This window comes from Schistocerca piceifrons, chromosome 10, assembly GCF_021461385.2.
Source record: "Schistocerca piceifrons isolate TAMUIC-IGC-003096 chromosome 10, iqSchPice1.1, whole genome shotgun sequence".
NCBI classification, from domain to species: domain Eukaryota; kingdom Metazoa; phylum Arthropoda; class Insecta; order Orthoptera; family Acrididae; genus Schistocerca; species Schistocerca piceifrons.
The window spans coordinates 11,553,210-11,577,874 of NC_060147.1; positions in this window are offsets into that span (position 1 = coordinate 11,553,210).

The window sequence follows — 24,665 nt, forward strand, 5'->3', positions numbered from 1 at the left end:
TGGGTAGATCTCAGTGGAGGGATTTCGGCGATGATAGAGCTTTAGACATTGGCCGAAACTGAGTATTCTTCCGCCGCGTTTTCGTACGCGTGGGAGACGGGAGAATGTGGACTTTGCCTTCAGCCATCGAGCGGTACGGACTTGCAGACGGCGTCTTGGGCATCGTCTTCGAAGGGAGATATACGGTTTGTATCGCAGCATTGCACCATCGCGTGTTCCGTGCAGAGTTATGCGGTTAGAGCTCTTTCTGTGCTCAGAAGCGAGATTTTCACCAACGTTTAACCACTTCCAACAACTTACCTAATATTCTTGATCTAGTAGTTATCCTTGCGAGATGCCGAGTATTTATCAACGTAGCTGCGGGTAATAGGGGCGCGTGATTGCGAATTGTTAATGTGCCATTCTCAGGAGTGTGTGGGTGGACAAAGAAATTCACTTTTTTTTGTAAATTTTGTCAGTTGTGGGGAATATCAAATTAAAATGCCAGTATTACAATCGAATTATCAACCTCATTGTAGCTAGCATTTACCCTGCCCCAGTAAGCTTTACATGTATACTAGCCACTCTGCACAGCTTGCCCAGACTGGAAGGAAAGAAGGTTTGCAGTCTTCTATGTCAGCGACGAACAAATAAGCTTACACATTCCCTTGAAAACCCTACAGCACCTGTATTTACCCATTCCGAAACGAACTGGAAGCTGTTTTGATTGCCAACAGGCTTCCCATACTGTATTAGACACCGAAATTTGTTGTTTTTTTTCTGTTTCCGTATTTTTGTCCACCCCTTGTATTTGTTTATAGCGACGGTTCGGCCACTGCCATCAACACATCTCAACTTAGGGCGCGCAAAACAACGTTCGGCATCAGCTTCAGCAAAAGCTTTGCCTGTGCGGAGCGTCAACGCAGCGTCGTTATAAACAAAGAAATGCGTTACGCGATATTCTTTTTTAATTACGAACTAACACAACAATACAATTGCCTCTCGTATCCTACCTCCCACAATCTCCTACCTTCCCAATCTTTCGCCTGCAAATTTCTCATTGACGCAGCTCTCCTGACTCTTCGCATGTTGTTTTCGGACGTCCTTTCGATCTTCTATTAGCTGGAATCCATTGCATCATCATTGTACGCCATCGACCCATACAGAGACGGCATGCATGCTCATACCATCTCTAACGTTTTGCTTCGATTGTATCGATTACAGTGGTGCCCAGACTAATTCTCTTACGTATGTCACCGCTTTTAATTTTATTCCTACCTCCAAAATCCCATGTTTATTGACACTAAGTTCCTCTAAATTTTTTTCGTTACTTCCCATGTTTCTGCTGCATAATTTCCACATTTTCTATAGTAATTTTAAATATCCTAATCTTCGTTTCTGATGTAATATGTATGTTCCATAAAACTGCATTTCATTGTTTGCTTGACTGTCTGCCATGGCCAATAGCGGTTTCCAATTTCACACCATTGTTAATAATGAGTGCCAAATATTTATAAGAGTTCACAGGCATCACTACTCCAAAATGTAACTTCAAGTTTTGACTAACTCTTCCAGTCACTGAACATTACGTTGTCTCTAAAAAATTTAATGGTTAACTCCGCTTTTCCGACATTCTCCCCGCAATTCTCTAACAATTTATTTCATGTTAACCTCACCTTAAAATGACTTATTCGGCAGAAAAAATGAAGTGAAGAGATTGTCATCATTTATAGACGCAAACCATACTACTAAAGGAACGTTTCCTTAGTCATATCACCAGTTAAGGTACGCCATATAATGGAGGTGCTGTCGGGCATCCTTTTCGTAGCCCTTTGCTCAGTTGTGTATATGTAGATATTTTTGTATCTCATTCATTTTCTATAAGTTTTGCCATTATACATGGTGTAAAGGAAACTGTTTGCAACTTATCACAGCGGTGTAAGGGAAGTGGAGAGGAACATCTGGATACATGACTTTTGTGGCCTATCAAGCCGAGAAACAACCACAAATGGAATAAGATATAGCGCATGCAAGATTTTGCCTCAGATTGTCATTGAATGTTAAGGATCCCTTGCTCATGCACTTACAGAATGTAAAACTCATGTTAGTGTAAATTTCACTTCAAAATTATGTGAAATTTAACGACTAAATCGTTCTGTTTTTGTGCTCGGATTACAATGAAATTACTGTGCTTATAAGCGTAAGTTTAAATCTAATCGTAAACGTAATTTGTTTGCGCTAAACGCGAACAAAACTCTTTTTCTCTCATTACCCGAAGGGGAAAGTCTTAATATGCAAATGATTAGCTTTTCAGAGCATTCACACAAGATTGGCGCCGCTGGCGACACCTACAACGTGCTGACATGAGGAAAGTTTCGACCCAATTTCTCATAATACACAAACAGCAGTTGACCGGCGTTGCCTGGTGAAACGTTGCTATGATGCCTCGTGTAAGGAGGAGAAATGCGTACCATCACGTTTCCGACTTTGATAAAGGTCGGATTGTAGCCTATCGCTATTGCGGTTTATCGTATCGCGACATTGCTGCTCGCGTTGCTCGAGATCCAATGACTGTTGGCAGAATATGGAATCGGTGGGTTCAGGAGGGTAATACGGAACGCCGTGCTGGATCCCAACGGCCTCGTATCACTAGCAGTCGAGATGACAGGCATCTTATCCGCATGGCTGTAACGGATCGTGCAGCCACGTCTCGATCCCTGAGTCAACAGATGGGCACGTTTGCAAGACAACAACCATCTCGTTTGCAGCAGCACGAGCTATCAGCTCGGAGACCACGGCTGGGGTTACCCTTGACGGTGCATCACAGACAGGAGCGCCTGCGATGGTGTACTCAACGGCGAACCTGGGTGCACGAATGGCAGAACGTCATTTTTTCGAATGAATCTAGGTTCTGTTTACAGCATCATGATGGTCGCATCCGTGTTTGGGGACATCGCGGTGAACGCACATTGGAAGCGTCTATTCGTCATCGCCATACTGGCGTATCACCGGGCGCGATGGTGTGGGGTGCCATTGGTCACACGTCTCGGTTACCTCTTGTTCGAATTGATGGCATTTTGAAAAGTGGAAGTTACATTTCAGATGTGTTACGAACCGTGGCTCTACCCTTCATTCGATCCCTGCGAAACCCTACATTTCAGGAGGATAATGCAGGACCGCATGTTGCAGGTCCTGTACGGGCCTTTCTGGTTACAGAAAACGTTCGGCTGCTGCCCTGGCCAGTACATTCTCCAGATCTCTCAGCAATTGAAAACGTCTGGTCAATGGTGGCTGAGCAATTGGTTCGTCACAATACGCGAGTCACTACTCTTGCTGAAGTGTTTGACTCAATGCCCAGGCGTATTAAGGCCGTTATTACGGCCAGAGGTGGTTGTTCTGGGTACTGATTTCTCAGGATCTATGCACCCAAATTATGTGAAAATTTAGTCACATGTCAGTTCTAGTATAATATATTTGTCCAATTAATATCCGTTTATGATCTGCATTTCTTCTTGGTGTAGCGATTTCAATGGCCAGTAGTGTAAAATCCCGCGGGGCGCTCTTCCACTGTAGGTTGAAAGACCCTTGAAGGTCAGTCTGAAGCAGCTACCCAACCTGATAGACCGTAATTGTCCTGCTTCAAATACAGGGGTTGGAAAAAAATTTGGAAACATGACAAACCCATATACTGACAAGCGTAATATGATGTAGCTAACCCGTTGGTATTCAGAAAAGCTTCTGGTCGTCTCGGAATGGGAAAATACAGGTCCTCAATTTCAGGTAAAGATTTTCACAAGAAGCTTATACCACTCTTCCTGGTAAACAGGGGCAGTTTGAGGTAAGAGTGATGGAAATGGATAGCAATCATCAACCCTTATCTGCAAAGTAGATCACAAGGGCCTAATAATATTCGGATCTAGTGACTGTAGTGACAAGGGGAGGTGTTAGAGTAAGTTCACCCTCGTGTTCACAAAAGCAATCCTGGACGATGCGACCTGTGTGTACACGGGCCCTGTTGTCTCGAGCACAGTGTCGCCATTGGGAAACAATGAGTTCTTGGGCAATCTCTATTTTTTGTTCCCCACTTTAAAATGTTTTTGTAGGTTTTTTTTATTTTTGTCATTATATTGGACTTTTCGATCTTTTCTCTTCTGCTTGTTTTTGTAGTTCGAGGGTCTATTCTTTGGCTTCTTCCCAGGTCGCTGTCATGCAGTGGAGCTTATGTGTCAGGTACTGCAAAACTGTTTCTTGCCCCCGACATGTAGGCTGCCCTGCAGGGCGTGTCGATTTAGCAGTCTGATACTGCTCCCCCACGCAGCATGTCTGTCTTGCAGGGCAGTCTACATCATCTGCAAAAGCTAGACGACTTTAATGCCTTTCTTGTTGTTACTAGTCTACTACTATTTATCTTCGTTTTCCACTGTTGACTACAGGGCTTTGTACAGAGAAAAGAAATTTAACTGCCCAGGATAACGTCCCTTCTCAAAAACATGGTTCAAATGGCTCTGAGCAGTATGTGACTTAATATCTATGGTCATCAGCACTGTAGAACTTAGAACTACTGAAACCTAATTAACCTAAGGACATCACACAACACCCAGTCATCACGAGGCAGAGAAAATCCCTGACCCCGCCAGGAATCGAACCCAGGAACCCGGGCGTGGGAAGCGAGAACGCTACCGCACGACCACGAGCTGCGGACCCCTTCCTCTCACTCTCTCTGTATCTGTCTGCTTGTATCTCTCCATCAGTCTAACTCTCCTCGTGTTTAAAGGAGGTACTGCAAGAGGAACGATGTTGAAGTGCTCACTGTACTGGGAAGAATTATACAGCGTGTTAGACACCGTCAGACATTGCAGTCAAAGTGTAAAGTCAGTATTTCAAACACTGGTAGGGTTAACCACTGTGCCTAAATGTTTAATGGAAAACAGTGACGAAGCACGAGGGAAATATCCCTTTTTGTGAGTCTAACTGTGGCACGAGCCTCTTCTACAGTAGCGGTGCCCTCGCCTGCAGCGGCAGGAAGCCCTCCGCAGTGCAGATGTTGGCCGGCGGTCTGGGGCTCCCCCTTCGAGCGTCCGGAAACGAAAGAAAAGTACATACCGGGCGGGGGAGCGGCGAAGCGGCGGAGGAGGCGAGCGTGTGGGTCAGATTATAAGGGCTGCCCCGGCCTGTCCTCTATAGGGCAGCCCAGCCACTCGCTTGCTGAAGGAAACCGCGGCCCTCCTAATATCCCTGAGAGGTCGGCCGGCTCGCATACGGGCTTAAAGACGAACTCTGGGCCCTAGAAATACATCAACGACCACAGAAAGTGTATATAAGTCAGTTTCTGCATTTTCTCTGCGCAATAGCTAGTTCATCTTTGCGGAAGCTCGAATTTCCTTGTAAAGTTGAGTATACGCCGAATAAAACTTCATTGTAAGCGACCGTTTGCGTAAAAGCATCTTAATTATGAAATCCATCAGCCATACAACCACATAAAATACACAAAGTAAACTATCCTTCGGCCATGCTGCAGTCTTTCTCAAGCTCTAGATTTCCTTGTGCCATCATGTATACTTCTACACGTCTACCGTTCTCATACGAGAAGCTGACGGTAATTGCTTTAATGTGTCACTGACCTGTTAGCTTTGATACTGACACACACGGTGGTATCTTACAGAAACTAGCAGTACGGCAATAAACAGCCTTTTAAACACGCCGCTAACGGCAATCAAATAATTTATAGCAATACAACAATTAAAAATTTTTTTTTAAACACAGAAGCTAGCAGCACGGCAATAAACAACCTTTTAAATCACGCCGCTAACGCCAGTCAAAGTAATTTATAGCAATACAACAATTTAAAAAAATTTAAAGAACATTAGTAAACAGGCTACTAAAGTAAATACCGAACTTTGTTAATCTACATCTACATCTACATGACTACTCTGCAATTCACATTTAAGTGCTTCGCAGAGGGTTCATCGAACCACAATCGTACAATCCCTCTACCATTCCACTCCCTAACACCTAAACCTTTCTGTTCGAGCTCTGATTTCTCTTATTTTATTTTGATGATCATTCCTACCTATGTAGGTTGGGCTCAACAAAATATTTTCGCATTCGGAAGAGAAAGTTGGTGATTGAAATTTCGCAAATAGATCTCGCCGCGACGAAAAACGTCTTTGCTTTAATGACTTCCATCCCAATTCGCGTATCATATCTGCCACACTCTCTCCCCTATTACGTGATAATACAAAACGAGCTGCCTTTTTTTGCACCCTTTCGATGTCCTCCGTCAATCCCACCTGGTAAGGATCCCATACCGCGCAGCAATATTCTAACAGAGGACGAACGAGTGTAGTGTAAGCTGTCTCTTTAGTGGACTTGTTGCATCTTCTAAGTGACCTGCCAATGAAACGCAACCTTTGGCTCGCCTTCCCCACAACTATCTATGTGGTCTCTCCAACTGAAGTTGTTCGTAATTTTAACACCCAGGTACTTAGTTGAATTGGCAGCCTTGAGAACTGTACTATTTATCGAGTAATCGAATTCCAACGGATTTCTTTTCGAACTCATGTGGATCACCTCACACTTTTAATAAGGTACGGTGAGGTAGTGAAGCTACCAACACCGCCATTAAAAATATTAAACAGGTCTGAACAAACACACGATTAATGGCAATAAAAGTAATTTACAAACTTGGAGGAAATTAAAAAAAAATTAAACGAAAGTGTCCTGGAATATCATTAGAACATAACAGATATGGCGGACCTGTGTAAGGCGGCCACAAATGAACCACTCAGGGATGCCCAGGCTGGGCAGAATACTGGCCAATTTAAATACGCCCGTAAATACAATTGCCACTCCCAAGCTGGTCACTGCACCGACTTTTAGCCAGCGAAAACGTGTTATAAGATGGCTTAACTTACTGACAGAATTAGAGCTAACCTCGTGCAAGGAAACATTACACCACACAGTCCTGAATGAGCGACCACATGATCACCCAACAAGAAGTATAAATTTACTCATAACCAATGACAGAATAGCGAAACAATTAAATTGCCCAAACCTACACCTCCCATCGGACAGTAACGAGAGGAGGAGGAAAGATCACTGTCTTCAATTACACCAGTGCCGGGGACAGGAAACCCTGTCGCCGGTGGCCACAAGGCAGAAGAGACGCTGGTTACACAAAATTATTACTTAATCATTAAATCTTCCACGAACTTAACTTGCAATTATGCTCGAACAGGCAGTAGACGACCTCCGATGGCAAGGATCCACACATCCGACCGCGCACGCGTCGCCAGCGTACCCAACACGCCACGGTCACGCGACAACACGCTCTGTCACCGGAGTTCACGTCTTCTCTGCAACGTTGACGGGTAGTGACCGCTCCTTCATGTTAGGTGTCTACTTTTAAACTCCAGTGTTGAAACGGAGGACTTAAAGAAGCTTGTTAACGTCCCACCGAGGCGAAATAAACAGCAACTACTCGTGGGGCGATTCTGTATACAACCAACACGCGGGGAGCTCTTCCGTCAACTCGACCCGCTCATTACACACAACAGACATACATCACGTGGCGACTCGGTACAGCCGACCACGCCTGCTTCGCGCTGTAGAGCCACACTGCCCTCCCGTGTCCACCACACTCTCAGCGCGCCACGCCCCTACTTCCGCGCCACCACACGAGGTTACAACCGGTCAAAGATCTCACTTCCTCCATAGCAGTTTCCCGGAAGCAAAAACGCAGGTATCGATAGCAGAGGGAAAAGACAACCAAGCAGCCACTTAATGACAGACAACATATCAAACAAACATGTCAGGGGAAGAAAAGGAGAACCAATGCAATCTAAACACAAGGTGTAGCACGAGTCGACACACGGCTGAGGTACTTTGGTAAGTGTGTGTGTATAAACAATTATAATATAACTACCCTTTTCCCAGCTGCTTCACTTCCATATGCCTTCGACACATATATCAAACACATCTTCTCCTCCTCCCCTACACTGTGCCCCTTTCTCCCTCTGTCCGTCTCTACCTCGCTCATCTCTGTCTTTCTCCCCCATTCCTCCATCTTTTCATTTCCTCCTCCTCTCTCTTTTTCCATTTCCTCCACATCGTTTCTCTGATCATATCTTCCCCCCTCCTTCTCACCACATCCTGCTCCCCATTCCTCTTCTCATCTCCACACCATCTACACCTTCTGCCTGTCTCTTTCATCTCCCCCTCCTCCCTTTTGTCTATTCATCCCCTACTCTGTCCATCTCAACTTTTCCCTAACCACAGCCGTCAACATGTGCAGCACCTGCAATACAGTTCAATAAAGGAGGCCAATACAACTGCCACAACACACCTTCTCCGTAGGACAGACTACCCATTAGTGGCTTGAAAATCGTTTATTTGCCCATGCCATACAGGTTGCCATGCAAAACAGGTCGATAAAGCAGACCGATACTACTGCAACACAATGCACCTGTCATGCAGGTGACTCTACATGTTCGGGCCTGGGAACCCATTTCTTGTTCCTGACACGTTGGCTGCCCTGCAAAGTAAGTTGATGTAGCAAGCTGATACTGTTCCCCCACAATATGGCTGATGTGCAGGGCAGCCTACATGTCAGGGGCTGGGAAAACACGTATTTTTCCATCTCCACTCATATTGGAGATAGAAGGTTATAAAACCCAAAGTACTGATACTTGTGAGACCAAAGATTTTCAGGGATTTTGGAGGACGTCCCAGACATAAATGCATACATACACTTTATGTATGCATGTTCAACACGCCTTACCAATCGAGGTGGCGCAGTGGTTACCACACTGAACTCGCATTTGGGGGGACGACAGTTCAAACCCACATCTGGCCATCCTGATTTAGATTTTCCATGATTCCCCTACATCGCTTCAGGTAAATGCCAGGACGATTCCTTTGAAAGGTCACGCCCACCTTCCATACCCATCCTTCTCTAATCCTGCAAGAACAGTAACCTTGTTGTTTAGTCCCATCCCTCAAATTCACCAACAAATGAACCAAAACCCCTTCTTAGGACGTGAATTACTTGCACTTTTTACTAACGGATAGGTATTGGCAATGTACGATAAACTAGTGCTAGAAGTGAAAGCATGTTCAAATCGATAATCTCTGCAGAACCTTACAGCTGTCGACTCTGGTCCACTTGCCTTTCCACTGTGGAGAAGTTTTAGTAGATTTTGTCCTTATTCAACCGATTAGTCAAAGAAGGAACCATGTGAGTGACAATCTTCCACAGTGAAACAATTTCAGAAGACCAAATTTCTGTTCCATTGCCAGTACAATAAGTGAGGAGCTAGAAAGATGATTTCCATCTGCTTACTGGCTTTACATAGAACGAAATTTTTTTAAGAATATTTAGTCCATTCGACAAAATTCAATTTCAAATTCACTAAATTCTTGCATTGCTTCCCTCACGCTCACTTTGGCTTGTTTCTGTTCCTGTACCTCGTTCCACTATTAGGCTTTGACTTCACTGAAATCAGAGTTGAGTCACTCTCAGCTTTCACAGCAACTTTGTAACATGGGTATTTATGCATGATGAGTTTTTTTCATTACTCGTGATCTTGGTCGGTACGAAGGGGACAGCCAGGCAAAGTGGTCAGGGTAAGGAAGTCCAATCATGCTGAGTATTAATAGAAGGAAATTCATAGAAATGATTGATTACAATCTGCGACTGGCTAGCAACGTAACAACAACTACTGATACCGAACCGCAAATGAATTTTTCCTCGCTTCAGTGGTGTGAAACGACGCCGGTGATGAATGATTCACTCAATACTGCAGTAACTAACCTGGCATAGCAAATCATCATAAAACCAGAACAGACAATTAAAATCAGCAGTTCGCGTCGCTGAGAAGACTGTGCGGACTCGCAAACGGACTTCCATACATTACGCGGAGAACAGTTTTCTGTAGAGATTTTCAGGTGCTGTTCCACGTTATCGGACGAGGACAACCATCACTGCACGTCGCGCGTCTATTCCACCGACCGAGCTGTAGCAGTGGCGGATCAACATCACCAGCGACAGCAAAAAGGGGAGAAGCGACGTCACAACTACTTAATCCAACTTAAACTCACTAACGCTAAGGACAACACACACACACACCCATGCCCGACGGGAGACTCGAACTTACGACATGGGCAGCCGCGCGAACCGTGAGACCGCGCGTCCACCCCAGCGGAATTCTCCTACTAACTACGGATAGTGATCAAGTAAAACTGACCATAGAGTTTTACTAAAAATGAGAATGATGTATCACACTATTTCTAATGGAACTTTTATAAGCCGATGACCTTATTGACTGGACATGGTACTCCTCTCTCTTGGCGCATTGTATTTTCACAGATATTGAAGTTTTTACCTATGTATACTACAGACAAGGGAGGAAAGTAAGTTTTAAAAGACTAGCATAGGATTTTTACGCCCGTCCATTACGTGAATGTGATTTACGGGCCGGATGCGACCGACAACTGCCGCCGGAGTGCGCTGCGGTTATACCACGTTGTGGCCCACGTACCGTATGCACGAGGCGCATCGTTTCTGGGCGTTGAGGAGAACTCCGCACGCTCAACGATCACGTTCGACAGCGCGGTCCTGTGCCGACGGCTCTAGCTTCCATTCACGACTGGGCCGTCGGGAAGTGCACCCGGATACAAAATATAACGTGCCAAATTTTAAGAAAACTTGACCCTACACTAGGCAGGATAAAGACTAGGAAATGAACTGAACTCTACCCGAACAGCCCATGTAGACCCAACGGTACCGACCGGCCGCCGTGTCATCCTCAGCCCACCGGCGTCACTGCATGCGGATATGGAGGGTCATGTGGTCAGCACACCGCTCTCCCGGCCGTACCTCAGTTTACGAGACCGGAGCCGCTACTTCTCGATCAAGTAGCTCCTCAGTTTGCCTCACATGAGCTGAGTGCAGTCCGCTTGCCAACAGTGCTCGGCAGATCGGATGGTCACCCATCCAAGTGCTAGCCCAGCCCAATAGCGCTTAACTTTTGTGATCTGGCCGAAACCGCTGTTACCACTGCGGCAAGGCCGTTGGTGCATAGAGACTAGGGGACAAGGAAAAAGAACGAAAGCGAAGTCACTCACTGATTGTTTCTTGAGCTTCGCATCTGCTGATGACGCCATGTTGTTTATTAATCCCATCTGCTGTGTCAAAACCCTGTGATATTTTAGGGCGAATAAAAACGAGGAAATTTGATGTATGGAAAAAAAAGTCTATGAATGAAGGAGGCCACTGCAACACGATCAAAACGTCGTTTGTTTATGTGTTAAGATGAAGCAGCAGCACGTGGAGAAGGATTTTAATGACGCAGAAAATTTTGGAAATTTGTGGTAAGCTCCTATGGGGCCAAACTGCTGAGGTCATAGGTGCCTAGACTTACACACAACTTGAACTAACTTACGCTAACGATAACACACACACACACCCATGCCTGAGGGACGACTCGAGCCTCCGATGGGAGGAACCGCTCGAACCGTGGAGCGTAGAGCTGTGTATTTAAAAATTGTTTTCCTTTGTTGCATGTCCCACATGCAGGGTGAACCATTTTAATCCACAATTAGACAGAGAGCAGATACAGCTAAATGTTTCAGACAAAAGTTGTGAGTGGTAAAGAGGATCACGCATTCCTACTAATGTCCGTGACACTGATTTTCAGGGTGAGTCGGAGGTTCAAGTGATTTTTTTAAATGCGAACGCAAATATTTAATTTAAAATTTGAGAAGTGCACAAAATTTACTTATCAAATGATACATTACTGAAGGTAATGGGAAGGTTCAATGAAGCTCAAATTAGCTAATATGTTTTTAGTTCTAGTAGGAATTTAACCTTCAACAATTACCTTCCAGATTATGGTCACTGGTAATGGTATGTGACCCCTTATGCGCCTTCCAGTTTGTATCTAACATTGTATTTTGCTATACTCCTCCTCTGTTTCGAGCTCATTCCTACTAGAACTAAAAACATAATTCCGTACTTGAGCTCCACTGAACCTTTCCATGACCTTGAATAACGCACCAATTTATATGTAAAATTTGCAGCTGTTTTCAAATCTTGAATCAAGCATTAGGGATCTCACTTTAAAAAATAATTTTACCCTCCAGTTCACCATGAAAATCACGTATAAGGTCACGGCCATTAGCAGTAATGCGTGACCTTTACAACTTACTGCTTTTAACTAAAACATTTTGCTCTATCTCCTCTCTATTTAGAGTTACTCCCCATTAGGGATGAAAATGGCCCACCCTATATGGCGATACTTCGATGCTGGCAGTCTAAAACCGTTTGCGAAATGTAAGTATCTAGGTTCCTCGAATTTGTCAGACGATCCTTTTACCAGCTGAATTACCCACACATGACTCGTGGGAAATCCACTGAGACAAGCGACTTTGACAAAGCGAAGTATTATTACGCAGAGCCAGCAATCGAGTATCTCGAAAACGGCGAAGTTTTTCAAATGTTCACGTGCTACTGTCGTGAGCATCTACGGAAAGAGACCGGACAGTGAAACTACCAATAAACGCTAACTGATTGGACGTACACACAACGTAGGTGTGATATTCCTGGGTGTGACCGCCAGTATTTTATTTTGCTAGAAGCTCGGCTTGATGCACCTCGATGGACGTGAATTACCATATGATACAAAAGTGGAGTCAGATAGAAGCGACAGATGGTACAGTATGTACCAGTCCCGTGTGAGGGTCCGCCAATCGTATTAGACTTGCTTCTGATTGGTCGGCACGTTCGGGTGCTAGGCGCCGAAACGCCTAACTTCTCTTATTAATTATTTATATGCTCTTCATTGTATTTAACCCAGTTTGTTATGACAATCTGTCGTGGTTACCATACGAGTCCATCGCTTTTGTTTATTACAATTCACTAGTTTTCAGGAACATAAGAGTAACGATATTGCAACCGAAGTGCTTCGGACACCTTCGGGTCTCGCGACTGGGAGACGAAGTACTTCGGCTGCGCTAGTCAGACTGTTTCGGGCGTTCTTCAGAGTCGGACGTGTATCTCTGTTTCGGACGGACATATCGCACTCTATACTGGAAGTTGTCAGAAAAGTTACCGTATTATTAAGAAAGCTATGTCGAGTGTTGTAGAAGAGAAAATAAAAACTGATATTTTGAAACATAAACAAACACGATACATTAATGAGAGGTGTCACCTACCATCATTACCAGTACTACAGATCTTGCCTCTGCAGACGCTAAATGACTGGACATACACGACTCTTCACACAACGTAGGTGTGTAATTCCAGGCTGTGGCCGCCAGTACTTTATTTTGCTAGCAAGTGGCATCCCACGAAAAGCACAATCACAGATTCGACTTGACAGCGTAGCAGCCTCCGCCGAAGAAGATCCCACGACCGCCGAGCTGCCTTCTGCGCTGGAGACACAACTTGTTGGAAAAAATGATCAGAGACTCTTATTCAATCTCTCCAGAATTCTTCAACTTCCAGATATGACTTCCAAATGCCGGCCGATGTGGCCGAGCGCATCTAGGCGCTTCTGTCCGGAACCGCGTGACAGCTACGGTCGCAGGTTCGAATCCTGCCTCAGGCATCGATGTGTGTGTCGTCCTTACGTTAGTTAGGTTTCACTAGTTTCAAGTTGTAGGGCAGAGCCTTGGGAGAGCCAGTCCTTACAAAACTCTACCATCTGGTGAGCAAGATGTATGAGGCGAAATACCTTCAGAATTCAAGAACAATATAATAATTCCAATCAGAAAGAAAGCAGGTGTTGACAGATGTGAAAATTACCGAACTATCAGTTTAATAACTCACAGCTGCAAAATACTAACGCGAATTCTTTACAGACGAATGGAAAAACTGGTAGAAGCCGACCTCGGGGAAGGTCAGCTTGGATTCCGTAGAAATGTTGGAACACGTGAGGCAATACTAACCTTACGACTTATCTTAGAAGAAAGATTAAGACAAGGCAAACCTATGTTTCTAGCATTTGTAGACTTAGAGAAAGCTTTTGACAATGTTAACTGGAATACTCTCTTTCAAATTCTGAAGGTGGCAGGGGTAAAATACTGGGAGCGAAAGGCTGTTTACAGCTTTTACAGAAATCAGATGGCAGTTATAAGAGTCGAGGGGCATGAAAGGGAAGCAGTGGTTGGGAAGGGAGTGAGACAGCGTTGTAGCCTATCCCCTAAGTTATTCAATCTGTATACTGAGCAAGCAATAAAGGAAACAAAAGAAAAGTTCGGAGTAGGTATTAAAATCCACGGAGAAGAAATAAAAACTTTGAGGTTCGCCGACGACATTGTAATTCTCTCAGAGACAGTAAAGGATTTGGAAGAGCAGTTGAACGGAATGGACAGTGTCTTGAAAGGAGGATATAAGATGAACATCAACAAAAGCAAAACGAGGATAATGGAATGTAGTCGAATTAAGTCGGGTGATGCTGAGGGAATTATATTAGGAAATGAGACACTTAAAGTAGTAAAGGAGTTTTGCTACTTGGGGAGCAAAATAACTGATGACGGTCGAAGTAGAGAGGATATAAAATGTAGACTGGCAATGGCAAGGAAAGCGTTTCTGAAGAAGAGAAATTTGTTAACATCGAGTATAGATTTAAATGTCAGGAAGTCGCTTCTGAAAGTATTTGTATGGAGTGTAGCCACGTTTGGAAGTGAAACGTGGACGATAAATAGCTTAAACAAGAAGAGAATAGAAGCTTTCGAAATTTGGTGCTAGACTAGAAGAAGGGATCGGTTGGTAGAACATGTTCTGAGACATCGAGGGATCACCAATTTAGTATTGGAGGCCAGCGGACCAAGAGATGAATACACTAAACAGATTCAGAAGGATGTAGGTTGCAGTAGGTACTGGGAGATGACCAAGGTTGAACAGGACAGAGTAGCATGGAGAGCTGCATCAAACCAGTCTCAGGACTGAAGACGACGACAACAACAACAAGGTCTAGGGGACTGATGACCTGAGAAGTTAAGTCCCATAGTACCTAGAGCCATTTGACCCATCTGACTTCCAAATGGACACTTAATTTATATAGGGTTCGGAGGGTTGTCTCCTCTGTAAAATAGGATAGGTGTTGGTCTGTGGCATCTCTGCCGAAAGAGCACAATGTTGGTGCACGCACAAGTATTTCGGAGCACACCGTTCGTCGCACATTGTTGAACATAGAGCTCCACAGCAGACCACTGCTACGTGTTAACATGCTGACACAACGACATCGTCAGTTACGACTGCAGTGGGCACGGGACCATTGGGACTGGACCATCGATCAATGGAAAAGTGTCGCCTCTTCGGATGAATCACATTTTGGCGAAACTACACCGATGGCCGTATCTACAAACGAGGTCATCGAGGTGAACGGCGCTCGAAACGTGCAGCTCGCCACGGTCGCAGGCTGGTGGGAGCAGGGTGATGCTATGGCAGACACTCTCCTCTGCATGTGTGGAATCTTTGGTAGTAATCTAAGACACCCTGATAGGTGCGAACTATCTGAATCTCTTCACGCTTGATGTCTTCCCCGGAGGCGATGTCATCTTTCTAGAGTGTAATTGACCACTCTTGGAGCCAGCACCGTGCTGTAGTGGTTTGACGAGCATCATATTGAACGCACGTTAATATCTCAGCGACCAAATTCCCCTGATGTACACTACTGGCCATTAAAATTGCTACACCACGAAGATGACATGCTACAGACGTGAAATTTAACCCACAGGAAGAAGATGCTGTGATATGCAAATGATTAGGTTTTCAGAGCATTCACACAAGGTTGGCGTCGGTGGCGACACCTACAACGTGCTGACATGAGGAAAGTTTCCAACCGATTTCTCATACACAAACAGCAGTTGACCGGCGTTGCCTGGTGAAACGTTGTTGTGATGCCTCGTGTAAGGAGGAGAAATGCGTACCATCACGTTTGCGGGTTTGACTGTTAGCAGAATATGGAATCGGTGGGTTCAGGAGGGTAATACGGAACGCCGTGCCGGATCCCAATGGCCGCGTATCACTAGCAGTCGAGATGACAGGCAACTTATCCGCACGGCTGTAACGGATCGTGCAGCCACGTCTCGATCCCTGAGTCAACAGATGGGGACGTTTGCGAGACAGCAACCATCTGCATGAACAGTTCGACGACGTTTGCAGCAGCACGGACTATCAGCTGGGAGACCACGGCTGCGGTTACCCTTGACGCTGCATCACAGACAGGACCGCCTGCGGTGGTGTACTGAACCACGAACCTCGGTGCACGAATGGAAAAACGTCATTTTTTCTGGAATAAATGCAGGTTCTGTTTACAGCATCATGACGGTCGCATCCGTGTTTGGCGACATCGCGGTGAACTCACTTTGGAAGCGTGTTTTCGTCATCGCCATACTGGCGTATCACCCGGCGTGATGGTATGGGGTGCCATTGGTTGCACGTCTCAGTCACCTCTTGTTCGCATTGACGGCATTTTTAACAGTGGACGTTATATTTCAGATGTGTTACGACCCGTGGCTCTACCCTTCATTCGATCCCTGCGAAACCCTACATTTGAGCAGGATAATGCACGACCGCATGTTGCAGGTCCTGTACGGGCCTTTGTGGATACAGAAAATGTTCGACTGCTGCCCTGGCCAGCACATTCTCCAGATGTCACACGAATTGAAAACGTCTGGTCAATGGTGGCCGAGCAACTGGCTCGTCACAATACACCAGTCACTACTCATGATGAACTGTGATATCGTGTTGAAACTGCATGGGCAGCTGTAGCTGTACACGCCATCCAAGCTCTGTTTGACCGAATGCCCAGGCGTATCCAGGCCGTTATTAAGGCCAGAGGTGGTTGTTCTGGGTACTGATTTCTCAGGATCTATGCATCCAAATCACATGTCAGTTCTAGTATATTTGTCCAAAGAATAGTCGTTTATCACCTGCATTTCTTCTTGGTGTATTGCAAATTCTATGGAACCAATCTGGGTTGCTATCGGCGACCATCCCGGTGTATCCAAATCAGCGGCCTATTATTTACGCGAATTACATGACCTGTTCGTAGTCACCTAATACCACATGCCTCCACAATCCTACCAACAAAGTGCCGGATTTCCGGTCGCGGTGGTCTCGCGGTTCTAGGCGCGCAGTCCGGAACCGCGCGACTGCTACGGTCGCAGGTTCGAATCCTGCCTCGGGCATGGATGTGTGTGATGTCCTTAGGTTAGTTAGGTTTAAGTAGTTCTAAGTTCTAGGGGACTGATGACCACAGCTGTTACGTGCCATAGTGCTCAGAGCCAAAGTGTCGGATCCCTGATATGCAGAATCAGCGATGTATTTCGTTCTACAGACAGACAATTGAGCTATTAAGCAGATGGTCGAAATATTTTCGTTCAACAGTGTTTTTTAACAAATAATGTGTTCGGTGTGCTTTCTAGCATTCGCAAGATTTGTGTAGATTATTTGGCAGAAACACTACTTTTCTTTCGATGAACGAATAATACCGAGTCTTGAGAAATGGCTCTATGCACTATGGGACTTAACTGCTGAGGTCATCAGTCCCCTAGCACTTAGAACTACTTAAACCTAACTAAGCTAAAGACATCACTCACATCTATGCCCGAGGCAGGATTCGAACCTGTGAGCGCAGCAGTTGCGCGGTTCCAGACTGTAGCGCCTAGAACCGCTCGGCCACCACGGCCGGCCCCAGCCTTCATGCCAAAGAAAGAACCTCGTACTTTTTTTTCCGCAATGGCTCAGCTCGCTATCTGCTACAAGACGGGGATCGATGTCAGCAACGGGGCCGGCCGCAGTTAAGGGATCTAGGTGCGCGCCTGCCCCAGTTACAGTAACGCCATTACCGCGTGACGTCAGCAGCTAACGAGAGCTGTTTGCATCAACCGGCGCGCCGGCCGCCGTGTCAACACAGGCAGGCCAGTTCCGGAGCAGGTCGGCGGAATTTTGTTGTTTGCGGTCTGACTCGTTGTTTCGTTTGCGGAGCGAAGTTGTCGGAGGCCGAGTTTAATGAGCGGACGCAGATCTGTGCCCGCTGTTTGGCCAGCCGGGCCGAGTTCACACTGTCTGAGGTCGGCCGTCTCAGAGCCCCCCCTCCAGACTGTTGTGTCAGCGCGGCCGCAGAAGAGTTCTCGCATGAATACTCTGTCGCGGCATTCTGCAGTACATGTCTGCAGCGAGGGGTACTTTGCATCAAAAGATAGGGATGTGTGATTCCGTTGCTCTGCACTCTACAGGATCTTTCCGTAAGAGACTGCAAAATTTAGCGCGACTTAGAGGATGCTCCACTGAACAATTTGAGGCAGGCAACCTCGAGTCGGAGAAGCCAGTTTAACGATATAATAGGAATAATTTCACATTACTGTGTACTGTTATATTTACATTAGTTATAGTAAACTGCAAATACCATCACTGACACAATAAACGTACCATTTGTACTGTATCTTTAAAAAAAAAAAAAAAAAAGTTCAAATGTGTGTGAAATCTTATGGGACTTAGCTGCTAAGGTCAGCAGTCCCTAAGCTTACACACTACTTAACCTAAATTATCCTAAGGAGAAACACACACACTCATGCCCGAGGGAGGACTCGAACCTCCGCTGGGACCAGCCGCACAGTCCACGACTGCAGCGCCCCAGACCGCTCGGCTAATTCCGCGCGGCTAATTCCCTCTCCATATTCCTTTGCGTCTCATACACAAGTGACTCTATATGTCCCCGTAGGAGGTAATCATGGGATTCAGGTCAGATGATCTCACACGCCATGGAATATCGTCTCCCCAACCAATTCATCGACCAGGAAATACAGCACTGAAATGGTTGCGGACATCCACACTGAATTGAGGTTGTGCACGGTCACGAAGTATCCACATCCTCTGACCAACAGCCGAGGGTACTTTCTCCAATAAATCAAGTAGAACCGTTTGCACGAACCTCAGGTACAGGTGGCCATTCAGGTGGAAGATTGACCAATCAGATCGTCGCCTACAATGCCATTCGAGATAGTCGCCGCAAAACGTGTGACTCTACTATAGCCTGAAGGTTTCTCTCATCCCACACATGGCTATTCCTGTTGTCGAAATACCACCACGATGAAACAAGGCCCTGTCAGCAAACAGCATGATCTGCAGCAAATCTCGTCGTTCAGTCCATTTTGGAGCAACCACTGCCCTCGGTGACAAGTCAGTCACAAGCATTGCGTGCACTCGTGGGTGATACACACGTGGAATAGTCGCCACGCGCCAGTATCTGCAGAGACAGCGTCCGGTAACTCAGAAACGTTCTGTGGTGTCACCGCCAGACACCACACTTGCTAGGTGGCAGCCTTTAAATCGGCCGCGGTCCGGTAGTATACGTCGGACCCGCGTGTCGCCACTGTCAGTGATTGCAGACCGAGCGCCGCCACACAGCAGGTCTAGAGAGACTTCCTAGCACTCGCCCCATTTGTACAGCCGACTTTGCTAGCGATGGTTAACTGAAAAATTACGCTCTCATTTGCCGAGACGATAGTTAGCATAGCCTTCAGCTACGTCATTTGCTACGACCTAGCAAGGCGCCATTATCATTTGCTATTTATCTTGTGATGCATGTACCGTCAGACCGATGTTCACCAATTATGGATTAAGGTTAAGTATTCCAGCAGCTATGTACCTTTTTTGCTAGACTCAATTCCTTTAACTGTTCCAGACCTCACGCCAGCCTGCGTGAGCTTAAACGCGTGCCTTTCGGCTACCCGTCACAGTGGATTTGCTGTCTTGCCAGTCCACAACACGTTCAGCATGTAATCATACGTACAAATTAATTTGCAAAGTTAATGTACAAGTAAAGTGACTGCTTCCACATCATTACGATTTATCCTGCAAACTTATGCATGGAAGTAACTAACTTAATGAGTATTGTCAAAAGCTTGTAATCTAAAGATGATGTTAACATCCGTTTTCCTTTCTTAAGTCCACGTAATGTAAGTCGTGTTTCGACATTTCTTCGCAACCGAAACAGTTATACCTTGAGTTTGGCTTCTAATAATTCTTCCATTCTTTGTAAATAGTTCATGTAAGTACTTTGCAGTCATGACTTACGAAAGTGAGAAACTTCTCGATAACGTGGTTAGAGAAATATCACGGAGAATAATGGATCACAGACACTGCCTTTACAGCGTATGTATGCTGTTAAAAGTTACCAGAAAGAAACATATAGAAACCATACATGCAGAACCGATACAAACAAGTAAATTGTGTGTGACAGGTCTGCATGTGTACAGTTTATCTCCTACGCTGTTCACTATTTGCTTTGACCATGTAGATGTAATCCTTGAACAAGAGCTGGGGTACAGTGAAGGATGTCAGTAAAACTATAATCACTTCTATATGCTGATGGTGTTTTTCAAAAGAAGACGATTTACACAAAGGAATAATGAACTAGATAAATATGTATAGAATATAATACGAAAATATCTTCTAGTACGCGTAAGTCAAAGGCATTTCCTAGAAAATATTCAGTGAGAAGTAAGATAGTAATTACGAATAAATAATACGAAGAAGATACTTAGATTAAATCGAAAAGTTATTGAAATACCTGCGGAAAAGTTAATAGAACTTTAAAGCATAAGACACGAGCAGAAAGAAAACTCAAATTTTATGAAGTGTTCCCATTGTTACCCCAGCTACGTGGCAGCGAATCATCGGTAGTGAATAACGGAATAAAAACAAATACAAGAAGTGGAAAAGAGATTGGTTAGAGCGCTGAAGCGATGTAAATGAACAGATGAAACATGGAATGAAGAAATACAAAAGGAGTTGAAAATTTCGAACCTGGAAGAAAACTGGACGAAAACAAAATGGAATGAACTTGTTCAAAGACTGGATCTACAGGATCTTCGGAAAATTTTGCTACAACCTTGTAGAACCTGTAGAGGGGAGGGAGTACTTAATATTTTGAATAGGACCCAGTGTCCGGAAACTTGCCGTTTCCGTTCTACAACAGCTTCAATTCACATTTTTAACTACCCAATTCTGCTTGAGGAATTGAATTAGGCGTGACGCAGTACAAGTATTAGGTAAGAATTCGAAAGCAAAGATAACGAGACATCCATTTCCCACTTAAGCATGTTTGTTTGTATTAACACTTAATCATTACGTCTTTACATTATTTCGAAACAAAAAAGAACCCAGCACACCATACGTAGTGATGTATTACATCAGCTGCTCGATGTGGCGACCACCAACGTTGTTACAGACACTGTACCTATACTCTCCGTGCCACATGGTGCCTCTTCAGTCTGTAGTGCAGCGGCCAGAACTCATGCCACCAGGTCTTGCTCTGTCTCTGCAGGAGTCTCGTAACTTAAACTTTGCGAGCGACCCCAGAAGAAGTAGCCCACAGGAGCTAAATCTGGCGATCGCGGTGGCCACGCGTTTGTACGACGTCGGCCGATCCATCTGTCACCGTATCGTCTGTTGAGAAGGCTCCGAACTGTACGTGAGAGGTGAGGTGGGGCACCAGCGTGCTGAAACCGCATTTCCTGACGGACATTCAGTGGCACAGCTTCCAAGAACGGGTCCAATACGTTTTGTAGGAAGACAGATTATGCAGGACCAGTTAGCTCGAGTGGAACGAGGTATGGTCCAATCCCATGACCGTCCAGAGGAACTGCCGACACGTTAATATCAAACCGGTCCTGAAAACCCTGAACGGATATGACTGTAACTCCATCTTCTGTCTGGAGTATGGGACTACAGCTGGTCAATATCCAATAAAACAATACCAGTCGCCGTTATTTATGTTCTATTTTTGGGTTACCAGTTCCTACGACACACTATATCTTCAGGCCTGCTTCAATCGAGTAACCTTCGCGTCACAAAATACAGCAGCACTTTTAACTGGTATCGTAACGGTTATTATGAGCATGCGTGTTCCTTGGACAACTCAGTTGCTGACAGTTGTCCAAAAAGTACGCATGCTCATAATAATCGTTACGATACCAGTTAAAAGTGCTGCTGTATTTTGTGACACGAAGGTTACTCGATTGAAGCAGGCCTGAAGATGACGTAGTGTATCGTCGAAATTGGTACACTGAAAATAAAACCTAAATAACGGCGACTGGTATTGTTTTACTGAACAGATATGGCACGAGGGTTTTCATCTGCCCAGAGATGGCTCTTTCTCGAATTCAGAACACAGTTCCTACTCAACATTCATCTCTGTGCAGAACTCGACGAGGAAACAGGGGTGTGCTGATGCAGCGGTGGAGGAACCACGTGCAGTAGGCAACGTGTTGTGGAAAATCGGCTGGACCCGTAGCGTGCACCGTTTGTTAAGTGGTACAGATGTAATTGTCGTCCACGCAGAGCGTCCCAGACGGTACTGTGACTAATACCCATTGCGCGCGCGACTGTTCGAGTACTCGTTGACGCGTTCTCTTCAGCACGATGTAGTACATCACCTTCCAAGTCTGGCGTGCGTAACTTGGGCAAGGAGTTCGTGCGTACTGAGTAGCGAAAACGTTCGTGGTACAGCCGACTAGCAGTTCTTTCGTTACCTCCAGCTTCGCCATCCACGTGGAGCATGTCTGTGTGTACGGAAAAAGTGTACCGGGCCTTAGTTACACGCACTGAGTGTGTCTCGCAGCAAGGCAGACGTTGAGTGAGATCAGGTAACCGTCTAACGCAGTACAAGTCGTCCTGGCTGCCCTATTGCATATCAGGTCAAGCAACTCTGACACTTTTCTCTTTCCCTCGGCGGACGTGGACCGCTCACACAGCTGAACTGAAACCATCGTAGAACGGAAACGGTACGTTTCCTGACATGGGTTCGTATTCAAACTACACTCCTGGAAATTGACATAAGAACACCGTGAATTCATTGTCCCAGGAAGGGGAAACTTTATTGACACATTCCTGGGGTCAGATACATCACATGATCACACTGACAGAACCACAGGCACATAGACACAGGCAACAGAGCATGCACAATGTCGGCACTAGTACAGTGTATATCCACCTTTCGCAGCAATGCAGGCTGCTATTCTCCCATGGAGACGATCGTAGAGATGCTGGATGTAGTCCTGTGGAACGGCTTGCCATGCCGTTTCCACCTGGCGCCTCAGTTGAACCAGCGTTCGTGCTGAACGTGCAGACCGCGTGAGACGACGCTTCATCCAGTCCCAAACATGCTCAATGGGGGACAGATCCGGAGATCTTGCTGGCCAGGGTAGTTGACTTACACCTTCTAGAGCACGTTGGGTGGCACGGGATACATGCGGACGTGCATTGTCCTGTTGGAACAGCAAGTTCCCTTGCCGGTCTAGGAATGGTAGAACGATGGGTTCGATGACGGTTTGGATGTACCGTGCACTATTCAGTGTCCCCTCGACGATCACCAGTGGTGTACGGCCAGTGTAGGAGATCGCTCCCCACACCATGATGCCGGGTGTTGGCCCTGTGTGCCTCGGTCGTATGCAGTCCTGATTGTGGCGCTCACCCGCACGGCGCCAAACACGCATACGACCATCATTGGCACCAAGGCAGAAGCGACTCTCATCGCTGAAGACGACACGTCTCCATTCGTCCCTCCATTCACGCCTGTCGCGACACCACTGGAGGCGGGCTGCACGATGTTGGGGCGTGAGCGGAAGACGGCCTAACGGTGTGCGGGACCATAGCCCAGCTTCATGGAGACGGTTGCGAATGGTCCTCGCCGATACCTCAGGAGCAACAGTGTCCCTAATTTGCTGGGAAGTGGCGGTGCGGTCCCCTACGGCACTGCGTAGGATCCTACGGTCTTGGCGTGCATCCGTGCGTCGCTGCGGTCCGGTCTCAGGTCGACGGACACGTGCACCTTCCGCCGACCACTGGCGACAACATCGATGTACTGTGGAGACCTCACGCCCCACGTGTTGAGCAATTCGGCGGTACGTCCACCCGGCCTCCCGCATGCCCACTATACGCCCTCGCTCAAAGTCCGTCAACTGCACATACGGTTCACGTCCACGCTGTCGCGGCATGCTACCAGTGTTAAAGACTGCGATGGAGCTCCGTATGCCACGGCAAACTGGCTGACACTGACGGCGGCGGTGCACAAATGCTGCGCAGCTAGCGCCATTCGACGGCCAACACCGCGGTTCCTGGTGGGTCCGCTGTGCCGTGCGTGTGATCATTGCTTGTACAGCCCTCTCGCAGTGTCCGGAGCAAGTATGGTGGGTCTGACACACCGGTGTCAATGTGTTCTTTTTTCCATTTCCAGGAGTGTATTATGACTCAAGTTGTGTTATTCCGAACACCCTGAATGGAGACGACCATTTCAGATGAAGTTTAAACCAAAACGAGGAAGAGACACTGGCAGACCGAGAAAAACATGTGATCAATAACAGTTGACCTAATGGAGAAAGTGGAAAAGAAGAAAAGATTTACTAAACTGAGGATTCGATAGTATTTACATCTGTTATCTATGGTCAAAAGCATGTGGTGACGGAGGAGTCTGACAAAAAGTACCACCAGCTATGAAATCATGAGGGCGGTGTGGAGTGCGTCACTCTCTCTCTCTCTCTCTCTCTCTCTTTCTCTCTCTCTCTCTCTCTCTCTCTCTCTCTCTAAGCAGCGTGTTGTATACAGGATGCTTCCGTAAGAGCATACAAAAACGTAACAAGAGATAGAGAGTGCTCCACTCAACAATTAGAGTCTG